This window comes from Lontra canadensis, unplaced genomic scaffold (assembly GCF_010015895.1).
Source record: "Lontra canadensis isolate GAN:19392208 unplaced genomic scaffold, GSC_riverotter_1.0 scaffold31, whole genome shotgun sequence".
In the NCBI taxonomy this organism is placed as follows: domain Eukaryota; kingdom Metazoa; phylum Chordata; class Mammalia; order Carnivora; family Mustelidae; genus Lontra; species Lontra canadensis.
Window position 1 is genome coordinate 4,673,213 of NW_022631025.1, and position 21,042 is coordinate 4,694,254.

A 21,042-nucleotide genomic window follows, 5' to 3' on the forward strand; every position below is an offset into this window, starting at 1 on the left:
CACTCTGTTTGGCCTTTCCAGATTCTGAAACTGGTCCAGCATCAGGCCGCCTTGATCATTCTGTCAACATGCCCTGATCTTCCCTTAGCTCCCTTAGCAGTCCTGTGGTTTTACAGATTAATTTTATATGGAGAAAGGCAAGCAAAATATAAACAAGGCCTTAACTAAGTACAGTATGGGCAGCTGCTGAGATTGTAAATCAAAAACCTCCTACCCTGAGGCAGATGAGGGCTAGTAGCAAGGTTCTAGAACCTTCTAGACACCCTGTATTGGTTTCTCCTGATGCTACTAGATTTTTTCAATGAATATCTGATTCAAAAGATATCTTCTTAGTGCTTCTGGCCCCATGACACCAACCCTCCTGAGTATTTTACACTTCAGCCCCCTGGAAACCTCACCCTTGCTCCTCACTCCTCCTTGATAGTTCCCTTTGACAGTTTAATTTTCCTGATGTGCATTCTAGCTGGGAGTTCCCAGGGGCCCTGTCCTTCAGAGAAGGTCAGTTTCATCTACTGTGAAGCTAGTTCCTCCACTTCATGTTTGTAATGGCTTTAGGTCACCAAGGACAATGCCATCTTATTCTGGAATGCATGCCAGACTCTCTTTCCTCCATGAGCCAGAAGCAAACTCCTGTTACTTCCGATTTTATCTCTTTGGGTGACCCCCCTAAGTTCCTGTCCCTTTCTGAGAGCTTTCAGGGAGTGTACCATCTGTAAAGCAGAAGTGATGCATACACCTAGATCTAAATATTCGGAATTTACTTCTCTGGCCACCTCCCCAGGTTCTCCTTGATGACTCATTACTCAGATGCTGTCAGAGGAAACTTCCCAGAGTCTTTTAATCACACCCCTCAAAGCACATGTCAGTTTGTACAGACTGAGAAAGAAAAGTGGTACCCCTGGCAGCCCAGACCTGGCACTGTCAGGCCATAGTGTGCTCCTGTGGAACATAAACTATTTTACAGATCACCACCATAGACTGCTCTATAATCAGGTCAAAACACAGATGAAGATGTGAACATTGTCCAAGCTACAGAAATGACTAAGCGCCCCCACCCCCATGCTGACTAATATGAGTGCTGCTGCTTCTTTACTATTTACCCTTTACAGCTGCTTATTAGTTCCTCCCAACCCCTACATAAGACTTAAAATATCCAATCATGGAATTATTGCCACTTTCTGACAGCACCCAATCCAGATGATCTTTGAACCTTCTCCCAAATTATCTAACACATGTCCATATCCTATAAATCTCCTCTAATATCCTCTTCCTGAGACACCCCATGGCTCCCATGGTGTGTGTCTCCTTTGGTGCACAAGTTGATGAAGACTACTTTTTTGACTATAGGTATGTTCCTGTGGGCTTCAACTGGAGGACACTGATATTAGAATGATAAGATAACAAATATCTAATGCTTAGTTAGCATTTTCTATGTGCCAAGTACTGTTCTACTCTTTGTTTTTTTTTTTTTTAAGATTTTTTTTATTTATTTATTTGACAGACAGAGATCACAAGGAGGCAGAGAGGCAGGCAGAGAGAGAGAGAGAGGAGGAAGCAGGCTCCCTGCAGAGCAGAGAGCCCGATATGGGGCTCGATCCCAGGACCCTGGGATCATGACCTGAGCCGAAGGCAGAGGCTTTAACCCACTGAGCCACCCAGGCGCCCCTGTTCTACTCTTTGTACACATTAACCCTTATAATCCTTGTTACACACTATGACATTGCTACTACAATTACTTCCCTTCTGTAGATGAGGAAACTGAAGGACAGGAAGGTTGAATAAGTGGCTGTTCTGTTTCCCAGAAGAGCAACATTCCCTTGCAAGTTTGGGCAGTCTTTAAACTGCAAAACAGACCAAGAAAACACTTTGTTTCTCTCTGATCTGTAGGACCATGATGACTGAAGGCTAGGCTAGCTCCCTAGGTCTGGGTTCTTGCTTATTTTAAGCCAAAACCTCAAGGGTTAGGGGAAAAGAATGGAAGACTGAGCTCATTTCTGAAGAATTTTTATTTTCTTCACTGCAAAAATATCTCTTGCCAAGAACAGTGAGTTTATATTGGCTTTAATGTTTATTCCCCATTATATTTCTCCATATAGCCGGTGATATTTGAGTGACTACTATGATAGGCATGGTTTCTGATGTTTACTAGTTAACAGAATTAATCTCTCAGCCCTTGTCTCAATTTCCCAACAACTCTCTGCCCACCCCCCCCCTTTTTAAATTTGTTCGACAGAGTGTGAGGGGGAGAAAGAGCACAAGGTGGGTGGTGGGGGCAGGCTCCCTGCTGAGCAAGGAGCCCAATGTGGGGACTCAAACCCAGGACTCTGGGATCATGTCCTGAACTCAAGAGAGATGTTTAACCAACTGGACCAGGGGGCGCTTCAGGCGTCCCTCTGAACAACTTTTGACTCAGTTGATCACTGATCACTCCCTCCTTGAAACACTCCTCAGTCGCTTTCTGGGAAACCACACCTCCTGTTTCTCCTCCTCCTTCACTAATCAATCCAGCTCAGTCTCCTTTGCCTCCTCTGCTCCCTGGCTATTTCACATTCCTGAGAAAAGCCCTGGCTCATATCACAATTATCTTCTCTTCTCCATCTGCACTCATTTCATAGGGAATATTGTCCAATCTCATAATTTCAAATACCACCTATGCAACTGATGACTTCAAATTTATATTTCTACCCCAGACTTATCATACTGTCTACTTGACATATCTACCTAGATATCCATAAACACCCCAAGCTAATATGTGAAAACCACAATTCCTTGTTCTCACCCCACTGGCTCCCATTCTTATCCACCAAATCTGCTTGTCCTGGAGGCTTTCCCATCCCTGTAAGTGGCACCACCATGCCATGCTCAAGCTACAAAGCAAGGATTACCTCTTACTCTTCCCTTTCTCTCACACCCTTTTATCCAGTCCATCAGAAAATCACTTTCAGCTCTAAATTCCAACCATTTCCTGAACCCAACCACTTCTCACCACTTCCATTGCTATCACTTTGCTCCAAACCCCCATCTTTTGCCTGGATTTGTGCTGCAGCCTCCTAATTGCTCCCCTACAACGTCTTCTTTTTTTCTTATGTTGAAATATATTACAGACATAGTAAAGTGCACAAATCATATGTGTACAGATAAAAAAATTTCTACATATGTTTATGCCTGCATAATTACCACCCAGATCAATATATAGAACGTTTCTAGCCCCAGGAGGCTTCCTCCTGCCTCTCTCTCCCTCACTGCTAAAGGCAAAAGTTATCCAGACCTTTTCCTCATAAATTAGTTTTGCCCATGTTAATGCTTCCTATGTATGGGATCATGCAGTAGGTAGTCTTTTGTGTCTTGTTATTCATTCAGTATTATGTCCACATTGTTTTTTCACATTGTTGCTTGTAGCAATAATTCATTTTTTCCAAGCATTTTTCCATTACATAAAACCATGATTTATTCATCTATTCGACTGTTGATGGATATTTGGATTGGTTCCAGTTTGGGTCTATTATGATAATTGCTGCTATGAGTGGTAAATATACATGCTAATCTCTTATTAAGTACATGATATCATTAAAAGCCAGACTGATTCTGCTAAAATGCCAAATCACACAAATTCCGGTTCATAATCCTCCAGCAGCTTCCCATCTTCCTCAGAGTAAATGCTACAGTTCCAGCAAGGGCCTATAAGACTTTGTACTCAATTGTGATCTATTCTTTAAAAGCACTGACAATGGAGTGCATTAGAAATACAGAATTATAGGGGCGCCTGGATGGCTTAGTCAGTGAAGCATCTGACGCTTGATTTTTGGCTCAGGTCATGGTCTCCAGGTTGTGGACTGTGCCCTGCATTGGGCTCTGTGCTCAGCGCTGAGATGGCTGAGATTCTCTCTTCTTCTCCCTTTGTCCCTCCCCCTGCTCTTGCTCTCTCTCTCTCTAAACAAAGAAAGAAAGAGAGAAAGGGAGAAGGAAGGAAGAATAGAGAGAGAAAGAATTATATGTCCTTCTAGTGCTACTAAATCAGAACCTGCTCTTAACAAATCCCTCAGTTCAATGACATGCATATTGAGACTTGAGAAGCACTGCCCTTAGTGATCTGTGCCTTCACCAGCACTTCTCTGACCTTGTCTTCCACTACTCTTTCCCTTGCTCACTCTGCTCTGGTCACACCAGTCACTTTGCTGACACCCCAGACATGCTCATAACTGAACGGTTGTATGGGAAGGACCTGGTCAGCAGGTTCTTCAGACATGATGAATGATACAGATACACATGTGGAGACAGAGACAGAGATACAGCTATCTCCATGCATCTATATATGTGTGACAGGCTGAGGGAAAGTATGTTATATGTATTTACATGATACACGGTATATGTGTGCGTGTGTGTGTATCAGACACATACATAACTCTACATGTTGTTACTGAGCACTTGAAGTACGACCAGTGCATCTGAGAAACTGAATCTTTAATTTTATTTAATTTTAACTAATTTCAAGTTAAATACGAACATATTGCTGGTTGCTACCATAATGGATAGCCACACCTCTAAGTAACTCTGGATGTCTGGCAGGTAAGATAATTTTCAAAACTGACTTTTGTGTTATATTTTCCCTCTAAGTAATTTTTACAACAAATGAAATTCACTTATTCCTGGGTATTATATAGTATTTATAATATTATGAATAGTTTTTTTAATGGTTTCTGGCCATATAGAAATTTTTAAAATTTTGTATGTTGACCTTATATGATCTTATATTCAGCCATCCTGCTTAAATTATCTTGTTGATTTTAGTTATTTTCCAATTTTTTAAAAAAATTAGTTATATTCCAATTTATTTTCTTAAATTCTTACAGATAATCATTTAAATCATATGGCACTATGATTTAAAAAAATGGTCTATGAGATTTCTGCCTTGGGAATTTATTAAGATATTTTACTGTGGTAAACACAATGTTCCCTGAATATTTACAAAGAATATTTTTCTATGTTTATTGGGTTATACACATACACATATAATTAACTTGTTAATTTAATTGCTCAAATCATCAATATTTCTACATTTTTCTATCAGAGCTATCAATTTCTGAAAGAGTTGGTTAAACCCTACCATTATTATTTATAATTTGTAAAATCTTCTTTGTTTTTCCCAACAGTTTTGCTTTATATATTCTAATGCTATATTGTCTAGCGTATAAAAGGTTCTGAACTGCTACAGCTCCTTGCTTAGTTGTATACAGCTTTCATCACTGTTGAAGTGTGCAGTTCAATAAATTTTCACAGCCTGAACATACCTCCTAAGCCTCATTACGACCCCTTGCAGCCACTTGCCCCTACCCCTTTGAGGATAGTCATGTTCCTGACTTCCTACAGCAGAGATTAGTTTTGAATCTGATTTTGATCTTCATGTCACTGGAATCCTATGGTTTGTACTGTTTTGTGTCTGGCTCCTTTTGTTCAACGTTGTAACTGTAGGACTGACTGATATCACGTGCAATGCTCTCACTCTCTCTGTAGTTTACCTGAGTGGGACCTAAAAGCCAGCTAGAGAAACCAGGCAGGCAGTTTCCCTTATAGACACATCCAGGAACAGAGAAAGAAGTTTCTAATCACACAGACTACAGTTTTTCTGTGTCTCATATTATCTCAATTTCAGATTCCAGGTATTTTCTTTCTGTACCTTGGTCTTTCTCTGTTAATGTTCTCAGTTGCTTTCACCTGTCCGGGGTAGCCCTTAGTTGCTTGTTCATATATGCGATGAAAAAGTAAGTTGATCAGCTGGCATGAATTTCCTCTGAGTCTGTGGGCTTCATAGAATGGATGACACGTGCCAACACAAGAGCTGCTCTTTAGGGTGGTTGAGCAAGGAACAGGCTTAAGAACCCCACAACTGCTTTGGGATGGAGCATGGTGTCATACTCCAGACTGAATGAACTGACTTTTTAAAAAATGTCTTCTTTGTCTGTCTGTTACTGAAGTCCATAATTGCCTCAATAACACCTCTTCTATCTCTGATCCCATCCCCAAGAAAAGGAGCTTCCTCCAAGAAATTTTCCACTTTGGAGAAAATTTGACTAGGGGCAAACTCTGCCCCTTCTCTCTCTATATTGGAGGGTACAGATAACCTTCATAGTTACATTTATAGGTAGTTATTAATTAATTCCCCAAGCTTGAAGATTTTCCAGCATTCTTATAGGTAGAAATGTCCTCCCCTGAGTTTGTTTTAGGTTGTAGTTTCTTCTGTTCCGGTTCTACCATCATTCTGATCCCATCTGCACTCTTCTCTTTCAGAAATTCCTCAAAATTTCTTGTTTGCTGATGGCACCCTTCCTTGTTTTCCAGACACCATTATGGATGTATTTTTTTGAAATGTTACTAGTTTATTTTTATATAGATAACCATAAAGAAAAAAAAAGTCCATAATCTTACTACCCAGTAATCCATACTTCTATTTTTCCATTTAGTATAATTCTTTCATTATAAAATAAACAAAATAAATTAATAAACTAATAAAACTCAATATACATTTATGATAAAAACTCTCTACAAAATGGGTTCAGATGAAATTTACTTCAACATAATAAAGGCCATATATGACCAACACACAGCTAATATCATACTCAACTATGAAAAGCTATGAGCTTTTCCTTTAAAATCAGGAAGAAGACAAGGATGACAAGCACTCTTGCCACTTTTATTCAACATAGTATTAGAAGTCCTAGCCACAACAATTAGGCAAGGAAAAACAATAAAACACATCCAAATTGTAAAGGAAAAAGTAAAACTGTCACTATTTGCAGATGACATGACACTATATATTAAAAAAAAAACTAAAAAAATAACCCTAAGACTCCACCCTTAAACTATTAGAATAAATAAATTCAGTAAAGTTGTAGGATACAAAACTAATATACAGAATTTGTTGCATTTCTATACACTAATAATAAACTATCAGAAGGAGAAATTATGAAAACAATCCCATTTATAATTATATCAGAAAGAATAAAATACCTAGGAATAAATTAATTTAATTTAATTTAAATTTAATTTAAACAACCAAGGAGGTAAGATCTATGTGCTAAAGACCTGGATGAAAGAAATTGAAGATAACATAAAATAAATGGAAAGATATACTATGCTAATGGATTGGAAGAATTAATATTGTTAAAAATGTCCAAATCACTCAAACCTGTCTACAGATTCAGTACAATCCCTATCAAAATACCAATGACATTTTTCACAGAACCAGAAAAAATAATAAAATTTGTATGGAACCTAAGACTCATCATAGCCAAAATAATCTTGAGAGAACAAAGCTAGAGGTACCATGTTCCTTGATTTCAAATTATACTACAAAGTTATAATATTGAAACAGTATGATACTGGCACAAAAATCAATGAAACAGAATAGAGTCCAGAAAAAAATCCATACCTATAGGGTCAGTTAGTCTATGACAAAAGAGGCAAGAACATACAACAGAGAAAAAAACAGTCTCTTTGATAAATGGTATTGGGAAAATTGGACAGATACATGCAAAAGAATGAATCTGGACCACTTTCTTACATCATACACAAAGATACAACTTAAAGTGGATTAAAGACTTAAACATAAAACCTGAAACCTAGAAGAAAATATAGGCAGTAAGGTCTATTACATCAGTCTTCACAATATTTTTTTGGATGTCTCCTCAGGCAATGGGAAACAATGGCAAAACTAAACAAATGGGACTATATCAAACCAAAAAAGTTTTGCACAGTGAAGGAAACTATCAACTAAATGAAAATGAAGCCTACTGAACGGGAGAAGATATTTGCAAATGATATATCCAAAAAAGGGTTGATATAAAAAATATATAAAAAACATTTACAACTCAATAACAGAACAAACGACTCAATTAAAAATGGGTGGAAGACTTTAACAGACATTTTTCCAAAGAAGACATACAGTTGGCAAATAGGCACATTAAAAGATATTCAGCATCACTAATCATGAGGGAAATATGTATCAAATCCACAATGACATATCACCTCACACCTGTTAGAATGGCTAGTATCAAAAAGACAAGAAATAATAAGTGTTGGTAAGGATGTGGAGAAAAGAAAGCCCTTGTACACTATTGGTGGGAACATAAATTGGTAGGCCACTATGGAAAACAGTATGGTGGTTCCTCAAAAAATTAAAAATAGAAATACCATATGACTCAACAATTTTTACTTTTTATCCAAAGAAAATGAAAACTGTAATTAAAAAAAAAAATACATGCATCCCTATGTTCACTGTGGCATTACTTACAACAGCCAATATATGAAAGCAACTTAAGTGTCCATTGATAGATGAATGGATAAAGAAGAGGTGGTGTGTGTGTGTGTGTGTGTGTGTGTGTGTGTGTGTGTGTGTGTGTATGGAAAAAAAAAATATATATATAAATATGAATGATGGAATATTACTCAGCCATAAAAAAGAATGAGATCTTTCCATTTGCAGCAATATGGATGGACCTAGAGAGTATTCTGCTAAGTGAAATAAGTCAGAGGAAGACAAATACCATGTGATTTCACTTGTATGTATAATCTAAAAAAAAACAAAATAAGCAAAGATAGAAACAAACAACAGACTCATAGATACAAAGAACAAATCATGGGTGCTGAAGAGGAAAGAGGTGGGGGCATTAGTGAAAAAGGTAAAAGGGATTAAGAGATACAAACTTCCAGTTATTAAATAGATAAGTCATAGGGATACAGTATACAGCATAGGATATATAGTCAATAAAACTGTAACAACTTTGTGTAGTAAAAGATGATAACTAGAGCTATTGAGGTGATCATTTTGTAATATATAAGAGCATAGAATCACTATATTGTATACCTGAAATAATACAATATTGTATGTCAATTATAAATAAACAAAAGAATGAAGAACAAAAATGAAGAAAGGGCTCATAAACAAAAATTGTAAAATACATATGTGTAAAAGGAAGAAAATATTACCATAGTGTTAGGACTCTGACACAATCATGCTTAACATTTTCCCCATTTTTTCTGTGCTACATTTTTTTTTAAGATTTTATTTATTTATTTGACAGACAGAGATCACAAGTAAGCAGAGAGCCAGGCAGAGAGAGAGAGGGGAAGCAGGCTCCCCGCCGAGCAGAGAGCCCGATGTGGGGCTCAATCCCAGGACCCTGAGATCATGACCTGAGCCGAAGGCAGAGGCCTAACCCACTGAGCCACCCAGATGCCCCTGTGCTACATTTTTAAAAAAATATTTTATCCATGTAGGGGCACCTGGGTGGCTCATGGGTTAAAGCCTCTGCCTTTGGCTCAGGTCATGATCCCAGGGTCCTGGAATCGAGCCCCACATCGGGCTCTCTGCTCGGCGGGGAGCCTGCTTCCTCCTTTCTCTCTCTCTGCCTGCCTCTCTGCCTACTTGAGATCTCTGTCAAATAAATAAATAAAATCTTAAAAAAAAGATTTTATCCATTTATTTGATAGACAGAGATCACAAGTAGGCAGAGAGGCAGGCAGAGAGAGAGGGGGAAGCAGGCTTCCTGCCGAGCAGAGAGCCTGAATGCAGGGCTTGATCCCAGGACCCTGAGACCATGACCTGAACTGAAGGCAGAGGCCCAACCCACTGAGCCACCCAGGCGACCCTCTGTGCTACATTTTAAGTTAATCTAATTGCTATCATACTCTATATAAAATTCTGTATCATGCTTTTTAAATTTGACACCGTGCCTGCATTTTCCAGTGTTGTGGATAGCCTTTACAATGTGGACAGTCATTGTTAAGGCTGCAGAATATTTCATTATATGAATATTCTATTACCCACTTATCCACTGCCCTCTTGTTGGGCATGAAAACAAGTATCTAGCTTTCCAGACAGCTCAAGTTCAGGTTCGGTCTGAAATGGGGCTTGGGGGCTATATTTTTTTCTTTATAAAAATTAGGTTTGAATAAGTTAACATGTGCACATGATACAAAATTATGAAATAAGGAGAGAGTATATAGTGAAAACTTCCTTCCATCCCTGTCCCCAGCCATCTAGTTTATCTCCTCAGATGTAATCACTGTTACTAGTTTCTCAAAAAGTTTCCAAAGGCAGTCCACAGAGTCAGATGTATATGACTATGAACACATATGTGTGTGTGTGTGTGTGTGTGTGTGTGTGTGTGCATGCGTGCATGCAGTGGTAGCATCTTATACATTCTTCTATGCCTTGTTTCTTTCCATTTAACAATATATCTTAAAGGTTTTTTCACACCAGAAGATGTATCTTCATAGGGAAAGTAATGATGATGCTGATACTGATGATGACAAGAACAGAAAAAATAACTAGTTTTTATCAAGTAATGCTACTTCTCAAAAGTGGAATTCCTAGATCAAAGGGTAGGTGCATTTTTTAAAAAAGATTTATTTATTTTAGAGGGGGGGGAGAGAAAGAGATAATGAACAAGTGGGGCGAGGGGCAGTGGAAGAGGGAGACAAGTAGACTCCCAGCTGAGTGGGAAGCCTGATGCAGGGCTCAATTTCACAACCCTGAGATCGTGATCTGAGCCAAAATCAAGAGTTGGACACTGAACTGACTGAGACACCCAGGCACCCCAAAGGGTAGATGCATTTTAAATTTTAATCGACATTTCCAAATTCAACCGTAGGGTTGAATTATTTCTATATGCTATTCTCACTCATAATGAAATCCTCAAAACAACCTCATGAGGTAGTTACTATATTTTCTCAGTGAAGAAACTGAAGTACACAGAGAGATTAAGTGACTTGCCCAAGGGAAGAATGTCTCACATACAAGCAGTCTGATTGCAGGGCCCATGCTCTTGACTCTCCATCGTGCCTCTCCCTTGTGCAATCATCACCACCACCTCTCACCAGAACATTTTCATCTTCCTCAATTAAAACTCTCTACCATCTAACTCCACTCTGCTCTTCTCCTAGCCCCCTAGGAACGACCATTCTACTTTCTATCGCTATGAATTTGACTATTATAGGTACCTCGTAAAAGTGAAATCTTATAATATTTGCAGTTTTGTGCTTGGGTAATTTCATGTAGCATAATGTCCTCAAGTTTCATCTATGTTGTAGCATGTGTTAGAATTTCCTTCCTTTTTAAAGCTGAATAATATTCCATAGTATATATGTGCCACATTTTGTGTATTCATTCAGTTTTCAATGGACATTTGGGTTGCTCCCACCTTTTGGCTATTGTAAATAATGCTGTTGTAAGTAGGGGTGTACAAATATCTATCCCAGTCCCTACTTTCATTGCTTTTGGGAATATAACCAGAAATGGAATCACTGGGTCATATGGTAATGTTATGTTTAAATTTTTTTTTTTTTGAGAAATCCTTATACCATTTTCCATAGCAGCTGCACCATTTTATATTCCCAACAGCAATTCTAGTTTCTTGACATCCTTACCTCTTGCCAACACTTGTTATTTTCTGTATGTTTTTTAAAATGACAGCCATCCTAATGTGTATGAAGTAGTGAATTTTTCATTTTTAATGTATAAAATCTGTTACTGTCTTCCTTCATGTTTCCTGCTTTCCTTAAAAAAGTCTTTGCTTCTCTAAAGTTATACAAGCAATCTCCAAATTTTACTTATAATACAGTTATCATTTCATTTGGTACATTTAGAGCTTTGATTCACCTGGAATTCATTTTCTATTTGATCTGACACAGGGAGTGCTCTCTTCTTCCAGATTCAGAATTAACGATGCCAGTATCTTTCATGAAAGCTCATGCCTTTCCCTTTCCACCACACTGTTTTTGCTGTGGCTTTTTTCCCCCCTACCCACTGTGGGCTGATACTAAGCCACTATTATTTTAATACTTCCTATCTTAGCTTATCAGTACTATCAAATTAGGCTTTAGTTTTCAAAAAAAGAAGTCAGGGGGAGTAAACAGCCATAACAAAAAATGTAGCTCTTTCTCATTAAGCAAAAACATTCAGGAGGATTATAGAAGAAAATTTTATGGCATAAAACTCTACACTTATGTTTATATTTCCCAATGTGACCACTCCCTATGTGAGGCTATTCAGTTTGGGTTTTTATTTAGCGGAGGAATGAGTGTCACTGTAGGGATTAAACAGCAACAGATCTAAGATTTATTGCTGATGACTGGGTCAGGCTCACCTTTCTGTAGAACTCTTAGACCCATACACATCAGTAAAGTACAGAATGCAAAAATAAGAATTTTTTTCCCTTTCAGGAATTAATGCTTATTTTCTTATAATAAGAGATGGCATTTTATTTTTAAAATCACATGTGAACATGAATATTGGAAGTATTATTTCCCAGAAATGGAAAACTAAGTAATGATTTCTTTCCATAGCCTACTTTTGTCTTTATGTTGAAATCAGTTTTAAATTAGAAACTTCTAATTTAAAGATCTGCTTAAAATTCATTAGAATTGGAGATGACCTGCCCCATGAATTCTTCCTATTAGTAATTGTTATTATATCACTAGATTAATTTTCTGATATTAATTGGATTCTGATTTTAGCCACTGTACAAACATATTTTCTTCTAAATAAAAGAATTTCCAGATGTAACAACCATATAAAATAAGCTCCCCAAATTCATTGTAAAAATGATAGACTGATATTCCAGCAATGTTTTAAACTCACCCGCTTGACCAAAAATTTGCTGTGGTGTAGACTGTACCTTTTTAGGGTAAGTAAGCATCTAATATCCAGGGAAGGTGATAGTATTAGTGATAAGAAAACTTAAAGAGAATATAGAATCATTATTAGAGGAAAAAAACAAGTCTCCCCACCTCTTGCAACTGCAAGGAAAATTTGTTGTGTTTTAGTTGAGAACAGAAAATGTATAGAGTATGAAGTTTAAAAATAATGATTTATTAAGAAGAACATATATAATGCTGAACAGTCTTTCCTTTCCTCTTTAATAAATGTAAAGATAGAATGTTTTATTATAAAATTATAACATCTTTGCATCTAAATAGAACTATTCCATACCAAGGGGTTCAGATATTTTTGAACAATTATTGAGTGTAACACAAAAGACTTTTTAAAGATGCAGGAATAATATTAGTCAGGCAACTATATAGCCACACATCTTCCTTGTTTTTAATGATGACTGAAAATAAACACATGCTGTTACTTACCTATCACAACTGATGCTGAAAAGGTACTGTGTTCCATTTCTACTTTTTTAAACAACTGTATTGAGGTATAATTTACATAGTTTAAAAATCCATCCATTGTAAGGTTGCAATTCAATGATTTTTAGTACATTTTATAGTGTTCTGCAACCATCATCATAATCCAGTTTGAGAACATTTCCATCAGCTCCAAAAATATCTTTGTGCTCATTTATAGTAAGTCTTTGATCCCAACATCAGACCCAGAACATTGCTAATCTACTTTCTGTCTCTATAGCTCTGCCTTTTCTGGACCTCTCACATAAACAGAGTCATAGAATACATTGTCTTTCGTGTTCAGCTTCTTTCAGTAAGCATAATATTTTTGAGGTTCACCCATTTTGCTTTGTATTTCCTCCTCCAAGGAAATTTCAGAATCAGCTTGTCAAAAAAAAGTTTTAAAATTTTCTGCCAACCAGGTGTGAAGGCCTTTGCTCAACTTAGCCTTTAATCACCTGTATTTGTTTCTTGCTCTGGATTCCTCCATCCTCTGAAGCATTTTGGAAGACTTATTTTAGATTTAGAACATTTCTGAATGTAATAAAACCACATGAAAGTACGGAAGTACTTTTTATTGGATAAAACCCTTCAGTTTCAGGATTCCCTGAAGTTATAAAAATGTAGGATTAGAAACACAACTCATTGAGAAGATAGAAGGGAAACTAATCAAAGGACATTCTACATAGTCATAGTTGTGTTCAGGGAGGTTTAGTTTTATCTTTTTGTTTTACTTCTCTTTTGCTTTGTTTCAATTCCTGAAAATAAATACTTCACAAATTTTCTGGCTATTATTATAAGAGGTATAAACAACATTACTCCCCATTTTATTTTAACTATAATGGCATCTCATTAGACCAAAGTTATCTATTTGACAGCCTCTTATCTGGAACATGATGAGGAAGCAAGAAGAAATACTTAAAGACAAAAGAACCAAATAACTATAACAAGGCTATATTCTAAAATACATGCAACATACCCACAGGAGGCCCCTGACTTTCAGTCATAAGAATGTATTAGGAATACATGTATTTTTATTTCATACACAGTTCTAACAAGCTTTGCTCCCTTACTGCCCTTAAGACAATTACAACCAAAGATCGTGGAGAAAGAAAGAGAGGAAGACAAAGAACAGAGAGGGAATCCCAGAGAGACTGGTGCTTAGAAGAGGATTTCCTACCATGAATGAGAAATAACTACTTGATACAGGAGGAGACAAAAGACAAATGCAGAGGCCTAGAGCCATTCTGTGAGCTCCAGCAGCACCCCTCATTCAGCAGCACAGGAAACCTAATGATGATTCTTTTTTTTTTAAGATATTAAGATATTATTTATTTATTTGACAGACACAGATCACAAGTAGGCAGAGAGACAGGCAGAGATGGGGGAACAGGCTCCCCATTGAGCAGAGAGCCCAATGTGGGGCTCAGTCCCAGAACCTTGGGATCATGACTTGAGCCAAGAGCAGAAGCTTAATCCACTGAGCCACCCAGGCACCCCCCCAATGACAATTCTGTGTCTTTACAAAAAGAAGTCGCCTAATGCAAACCTTCTTGGAAAAGGGTGCATAACCACTAACTAACTAAATTTATAAATAAATAAGCCACCAAACAACTTTGGTTTGCTATATTCTATTATGAAGGCAACAGCATATTATACTGTATACCAGAGTAAAAGCAGTATATAACTTTTACACAAATGTCTATTAAAATGGTTAGAAATCCTTTTTGCAAATTTTCTTGCTTAAAGGAGTATATTTTTAGTCCTCTGGATAATGCTTTTAAATGTGAACACCTGATTCCCTAATATTGCTGAAAATGTAACATTTATTTATTTATTTATTTATTTATTGGTCTGTTCTCATCAACTGACAAAAATTAAGATGCTAGGCTAATGTCTGGAAGATTCTAACTCCATTTGTAACGAGCTATTACAACATTTAAAGTTCTCTCTATATAGAAGTTATTGATTATTGCTGGGTAAGTTACATTTACAATAAAATAAACATCTTATGAATTAAATACGTTATATAAAACATTTTTCTATTCCTAAATGAACAGTATAACTTATTATGTGAAAGTAAATATTAGGGAAGATGGGCTTTATTGAGAACATTGGATTAACAGTCCAGAGAAGGAGCTCTAGCCTTGTCAAACACTCATTCTACACATTTGTATGTGCCTTTAAATTTTAGAGCTATGGTTTCTTTATCTAAAAGGTAAAAGAAAACTCAGAACATACAGAACTATACATACTGGCAAGTTACTTCATCATTCTTACCAGTTTCCTCTTCTGGAAAAATGGGGATGTTAGTAGCATCTGCCCAACAGACTGTTACAGGAAGTAAATTACTCAATAGCCATTAGCTTTTGGGAATAATATGTTCATTTCTGTGGAGATTTTGTCTTTTTCCCCTGAAACACATTTTTACTTCCCTATAGGCTTCAAGATTTACAGAAATGTATTTCTGACTGATACAATGTAAAGCTGCTACTGCTCTTCCCATACAAACCTCCTTTCCTCCAACCACCCTAAGCATGTTAAAAAAAAGAAAGAAAGAAAGAAAAAGAAAAGAAAAGGGGCTCTGTAGACATAATTTCTTTTTAGTCTCCTAAGAAAATAAACTCATGAGGTAGGTACCGTTACTGTGCCCATTTTACAGATGACAAAACTGAAGCTTAGATACATCCTGACTTGCCTGAGGTCACAGGGCTGGGAAGAGAGGGCTGGAGTCCCATCTAGAAAACTGCAGGAGGCCAGGCTGACCAAAGCTGGGAAGTGCTGCAGCAGAAAATGAGGTTGTCCAAGGGCACACCTGGTCTGGAGGACCTGGAAAGCCGAGCAGAGCATTTACGTGTGATGTCGCAAAAAGAGAAGCCTTAGAAGTTTTTGAGCAGGGCAGCAACAGGAGCAGAATTGATATTTTTAAAATCAATCTCAAAATTTTATATCTGTTTTCTAGGCAAATAATAGCAACTAACTTTTATTGAACCCTTATTAAAGCTGTGCTCTAGACCTCTACATGTATTTGCTCATTTAATCCTTACACAACTCTTTAAAAGGTAGGCACTGTCAGGGCGCCTGGGTGGCTCAGTGGGTTAAAGCCTCTGCCTTCGGCTCAGGTAGTGATCCCAGGGTTCCTGGGATCAAGCCCCACATCGGGCTCTTTGCTCGGCGGGGAGCCTGCTTCCCTCTCTCTCTCTGCCTACCTCCCTGACTACTTGTGATCTCTGTCAAATAAATGGATAAAATCTTGAAGAAAAAAAAAAAAAGGTAGGCACTGTCATTTGTCCATTACAGATGAGAAAACGGAAGCACAGAAAGGTGCAAGAACTCACCAAAATCTAGACAGCTTGCAAGTGATGGAACTAGGCTTCACATGCAGTCAGTATGCCCCAGAGTGCACAGTAGTAACCGCTGGGCCACAGTGCTTTTGTTAATAGACTTATACCACAGGCTAGACATATAAGGCTATCACAGGGCCACTGCAGTAGCCAAGGTCTGAGGTGATAAGGACTTGGATGCCAGGGGAGGTGACAAGAGTGGAGAAAATGAGAGATTTCAATAGAAAAGCTGGTGGAATTTCTGAATTAGATACTTGCGGGATTAAGAAGAGGGGTAAGCTGAAAATGAGACCAACATTTTCATTCCCCTGGGAGAATCCCAGAGCCTCTGAGGAATCCAAGGACTGGGCAGAGAGGCTGGTCAGGAGGAAAAGTGTACCTGAAGTGTAGGGAAGGTTGAATTCAGCATAGTGCCAGGAATGCTAGGTTGGATGGCTACAGCTGGCAGCATTGCTCAGTGAGTAGATGGGGCTCCAGAAAGAGATGAGGGGTTCTTCAGCAAAGAGGAACTTCAAACTCAGGAAAACAGATATACTCTCCCAGAAAGAGAGAGTGAAGAAAGTGAAAGAATACTCCAACAGGGACAGGAAATAAAGGGTAAAAGGAAGACAAAGGGGCTAACACACAGGAATGGCTGGGGTGCTCCAGTCCCTTGCAATATGCCACATTATTTAGGAAAACAATCTGTAAGTAGCTATATTGCTCCTAAAGACAGAGAAATTGGAGTCAAGATATTTAGGGGTCTTAACACAATCACATAGCAAGTAAGTGACATAACTAGAATTTGAACCTAGTCCATGCAATACCAAAGCCCGTCTCCTTCCATAAGCAAAAATGTGTGGAAAGGGAAACATGGTTGGGGCAGGTGAGGCCTGGTGGCTGGAGTCTAGGAAAAGACTGGCAAGACATGAAGCCCAAGAGGCAAACCAGAATAGGATTTTTAAAAGCTATGTCATGTCTAGGAATTAAAGAACCAGTGAAAGGTTTTCAGGAAAGTGATAGAAGAATCATTTTAAGATAGGAATATAAATATAAACAAAGATAAAGAGAGAAATATTAAAAAATGGATGGGTTAAGGAAGAAACCAGGAACAGAGAATACAGATTGTGATAATACTATATTTTTGTTGATGAATAATGATGGTCTGGGCTGGAGCAAAGACAGCAGAGAAGAGCGAGCCTGGACATTTTGTTAAGACCTCCCTATCAGTGTTCCAGGGGAGACACCCAGAAGGCAGTTGGAAATAGTATCTACCACTAAAAGAGTTCTAGGATGGAGATTTAGAATTCAGAAGTCATCAGCAAGAAGTGGTAGTTGGAGACTACAAGGTGATGATATCACCAGGAACTGGAAGACCAAGAGGAGACGGCCAAGCAGGAAACTCTGGGGGAAAGTAAACAGAGGATTTGAAAGACCTTTTCTGGAAGAGTCTCCAATGCTCATTCATTCCTAGGAGTTGCCCTTTTCGTTTGTATCCCATTTACAGAAGGGAAGCAGGTCTCGGCCTTTCAGAACTTTCTCAGCTTCTTATTCTGCCTTTGTCTAGAGCACAGACACTATTTTCCTTATAAAGCCATGGGCTGGGGGGTGCCTGGGTGGCTCAGCTAGTTAAGCAGCTGCCTTTGGCTCAGGTCATGATCTCATGGTCCTGAGATGGAGCCTTGTGTAGTCCTGTCTGGTCCCTGCTCAGTGGGAAGTCTACTTCTCCCGCTCCCTCTGCCCTCACCACCACTTGTGCTCAAGTGTGTGCATGCATCTTCTCTAATAAATAAAATCTTAAAAAAAAAAAAGTCAAGGGCTAGACTTATTCTCTCCAAGGGCTCTTGGCCTGGAGCCGCAAACCCATGTCTGTGCCACAGGATAGGGGAAGCCACATCTCAAGAAGTGTTTAGACAGTCAAGTCTGCAGACCAGGGTCATTATTTGGGAAGTGGTGGTGCCTCCCAGTTCTCTGGGTAATTAGATATGGCATTGAGAAGGAGGTCTTATAAGAACCTTGGGAGGCTCACATTCAGAAAGTGGTGGTCACTGAAATCACTAAGGGAAGGGAGACATGAAATCCACTGTGAGAAACTGGAGGCAGTGTGTTGTTAAGGTTCTTTCAAAGAGATTTAAACAGAATAATTCAGACCAGTCTGCACCCCAGGTCAATTTAGAGCTCTTCGTGCAGTCTTTCTAAAATTCTGGCATTAATTAATATGTAAAGCTAACAGCTTTTCAGATGGTAATCACATACCCTGTCCATTCATCCCCATTTTCTATACTGACTTGATTATTCCAAGTATACGTAGAGTAGACTGCAAATTTGGACTTTGGGATAGGCAGGTATGGGTCAGAATCCGCGATCTGCTATTTAATAAGTGAGGCCACAGGGAAAATCACTCAGACTTTATCAGTTTCCTCAACTGTAAACTGAGATAATACCTTCCGTGGCAGTTAATGCTGACCAGATCATTTAACTTCTGTTCCATTCCGACTCCTTTGGAGAATGCCTGCCAATACAACAGAGGCTAACAAGCCAAAGATGAATTTCTCAGACTCCTTTGCAGCTGAGCTTCACATCTGACCTGAAGCTGCCAAGTAGGCATGCCCAAAGGACACTGCGGAGGTGGATGTGGGTGGTGTAAATTTCTGAGAAGACACTGGATCTTCTTGCAACCCCTGTAGCAGAAGTGACTAGTACTCTGCGAATGTGGAGGTGGAGTTTCAGCATTTGGTCCACAGTATCTATGACAGGAGATGGCAGCTGTGGGATTCCCCCAGGTAAGCCCCATGTTCAGGCAGAGCATTTCTCCTGTTGTTCCTAATAGTACAGGAGGCAAATTGACTTTCATGGCTCCCCCAGAAATTCTTCTTCTTATTTTTTTTTTTTTAGATTTTATTTATTTATTTGACAGAGATAGATCACAAGTAGGCAGAGAGGCAGGCAGAGAGAGAGAGAGAGAGATAGAGAGGAGGAAGCAGACTCCCTGCTGAGCATAGAGCCCGATGTGGGACTCGATCCCAGGACCCCGAGATCATGACCCGAGCCGAAGGCAGCGGCTTAACCCACTGAGCCACCCAGGCGCCCCTCCCCTAGAAATTCTTAAGCTGCTACATACCCTGCAATAATTGTCATTTTGTTTAAACTACTAGTTGGAATGGATTCTGTTTTCTTCAACTCATGGACAGACCTCACAGAGTTTGATGGGAAAGTCGATGTAACTAACTACTACAGCACCAAACACCTTGCTAGTGGGCCACATTGTTATTAGTAGTGTATCAGCTGCCACAGTGAAGTAGAAATAAACATACTGCAATTTCTTTTTCTTTTAAAAGATTTTATTTGGGGCACCTGGGTGGCTCAGTGGGTTAAACCTCTGCCTTCGGCTCAGGTCATGATCTCAGGGTCCTGGGATCGAGGCCCGCATCGGGCTCTCTGCTCAGTGGGGAGCCTGCTTCCCCCCGCCTCTCTCTGCCTGCCTCCCCCCCTCTCTCTGCCTGCCTCTCTGCCTACTTGTGATCTCTCTGTATATAAAATAAATAAATAAAATCTTTAACAAAAAAGATTTTATTTGTTTGAGAGAGAGAGTGAGAAAGAGAGAGAGAGAGTACAAGAAGGGGGAGGGTCAGATGGAGAAGGAGACTCCCTGTTGAGTGGGAAGCCCCATGCGGGACTTGACCCCAGATCATGACCTGAGCTGAAGGTAGTCATTTAACTACTAAATGTATTTAGATCGAGACCTATGATTTTAAGCATAACTTTATGAAGTATGAAGTAGTTAATAAAGCTCTAATTGATAATTAAAATTATACCTCAATGGTACCTTTTGTCAGGAAATTTTTGCCAATGGAAAGGGTATGCGTAAATTTTTTTTTTTAACTCTAGGCTCAGAGTCTGTTACAGACACATAATCTTGCTGATTTTCACAATTTCTATGTGATACTATGGAGATACATGGCTCTATTCTTATCAGTAGAAGAGACCCAGAATATAACATTTGTTCATAACCATTTTTGAAACTAAATTTTAGAACAGTTTTAGATTTATAGAAAAAGAGGACAAAGTTCTTGAATACCCTACCTTTTGTATCCTCTACAGATAATATCTTACATTACTATGGCACAGTTGTCACAACTAAGAAATTAACATTGATATACCACTTTTAAATAAACTTCATATTAAATTTCATGAGTTTTTTCCTTGATGTCCTTTTTCTGTCCCAAAATCCCATCCTGGATGCCCCATTAAGGTTAACAATGAGGTTCACTCTGTGCTGTAAAGTTTAAAGGGCTCTGACAAATGCAAGGTATCACGAATCCACGACAACAGTACTATATAGATGAGTCCCACTGCCTTAAAAAGCCTTCTGTCCCCAATCTTTTGAGAGTTCCAAGAGGATCAGTTTTCAGACTGATAATTCAGTGTGATTTTTGGTGGGAAAAACCTAGGTTTTGAGTTTTTTCAGGCAGTGGTTCTCAATCTTAGCTGTACACTGGAATTACCTGGCAATCTTTAAAAAATACTAATGACTGGTCCTAACTCCAGA

At 38.6% G+C, this 21,042-nt stretch overlaps 1 protein-coding gene across 8 annotated transcripts in view; it reads left to right on the forward strand.

Moving 5' to 3' along the window:
* Positions 1-21,042, forward strand: part of LOC116872960 (plasminogen receptor (KT)) — an 88,238-nt gene that overhangs the window by 36,298 nt on the left and 30,898 nt on the right. The window contains exons 2-3 of one of the 8 annotated variants that reach the window (XM_032866501.1): positions 15,053-15,149; positions 15,612-15,802. The exons of 6 other annotated variants lie outside the window; for them this stretch is intronic. The gene's annotated coding sequence lies outside the window, so the exon portion shown is untranslated. The remainder of the gene's footprint in view (positions 1-15,052; positions 15,150-15,611; positions 15,803-21,042) is intronic. One more of the 8 variants, XM_032866502.1, reaches the window with a different exon arrangement.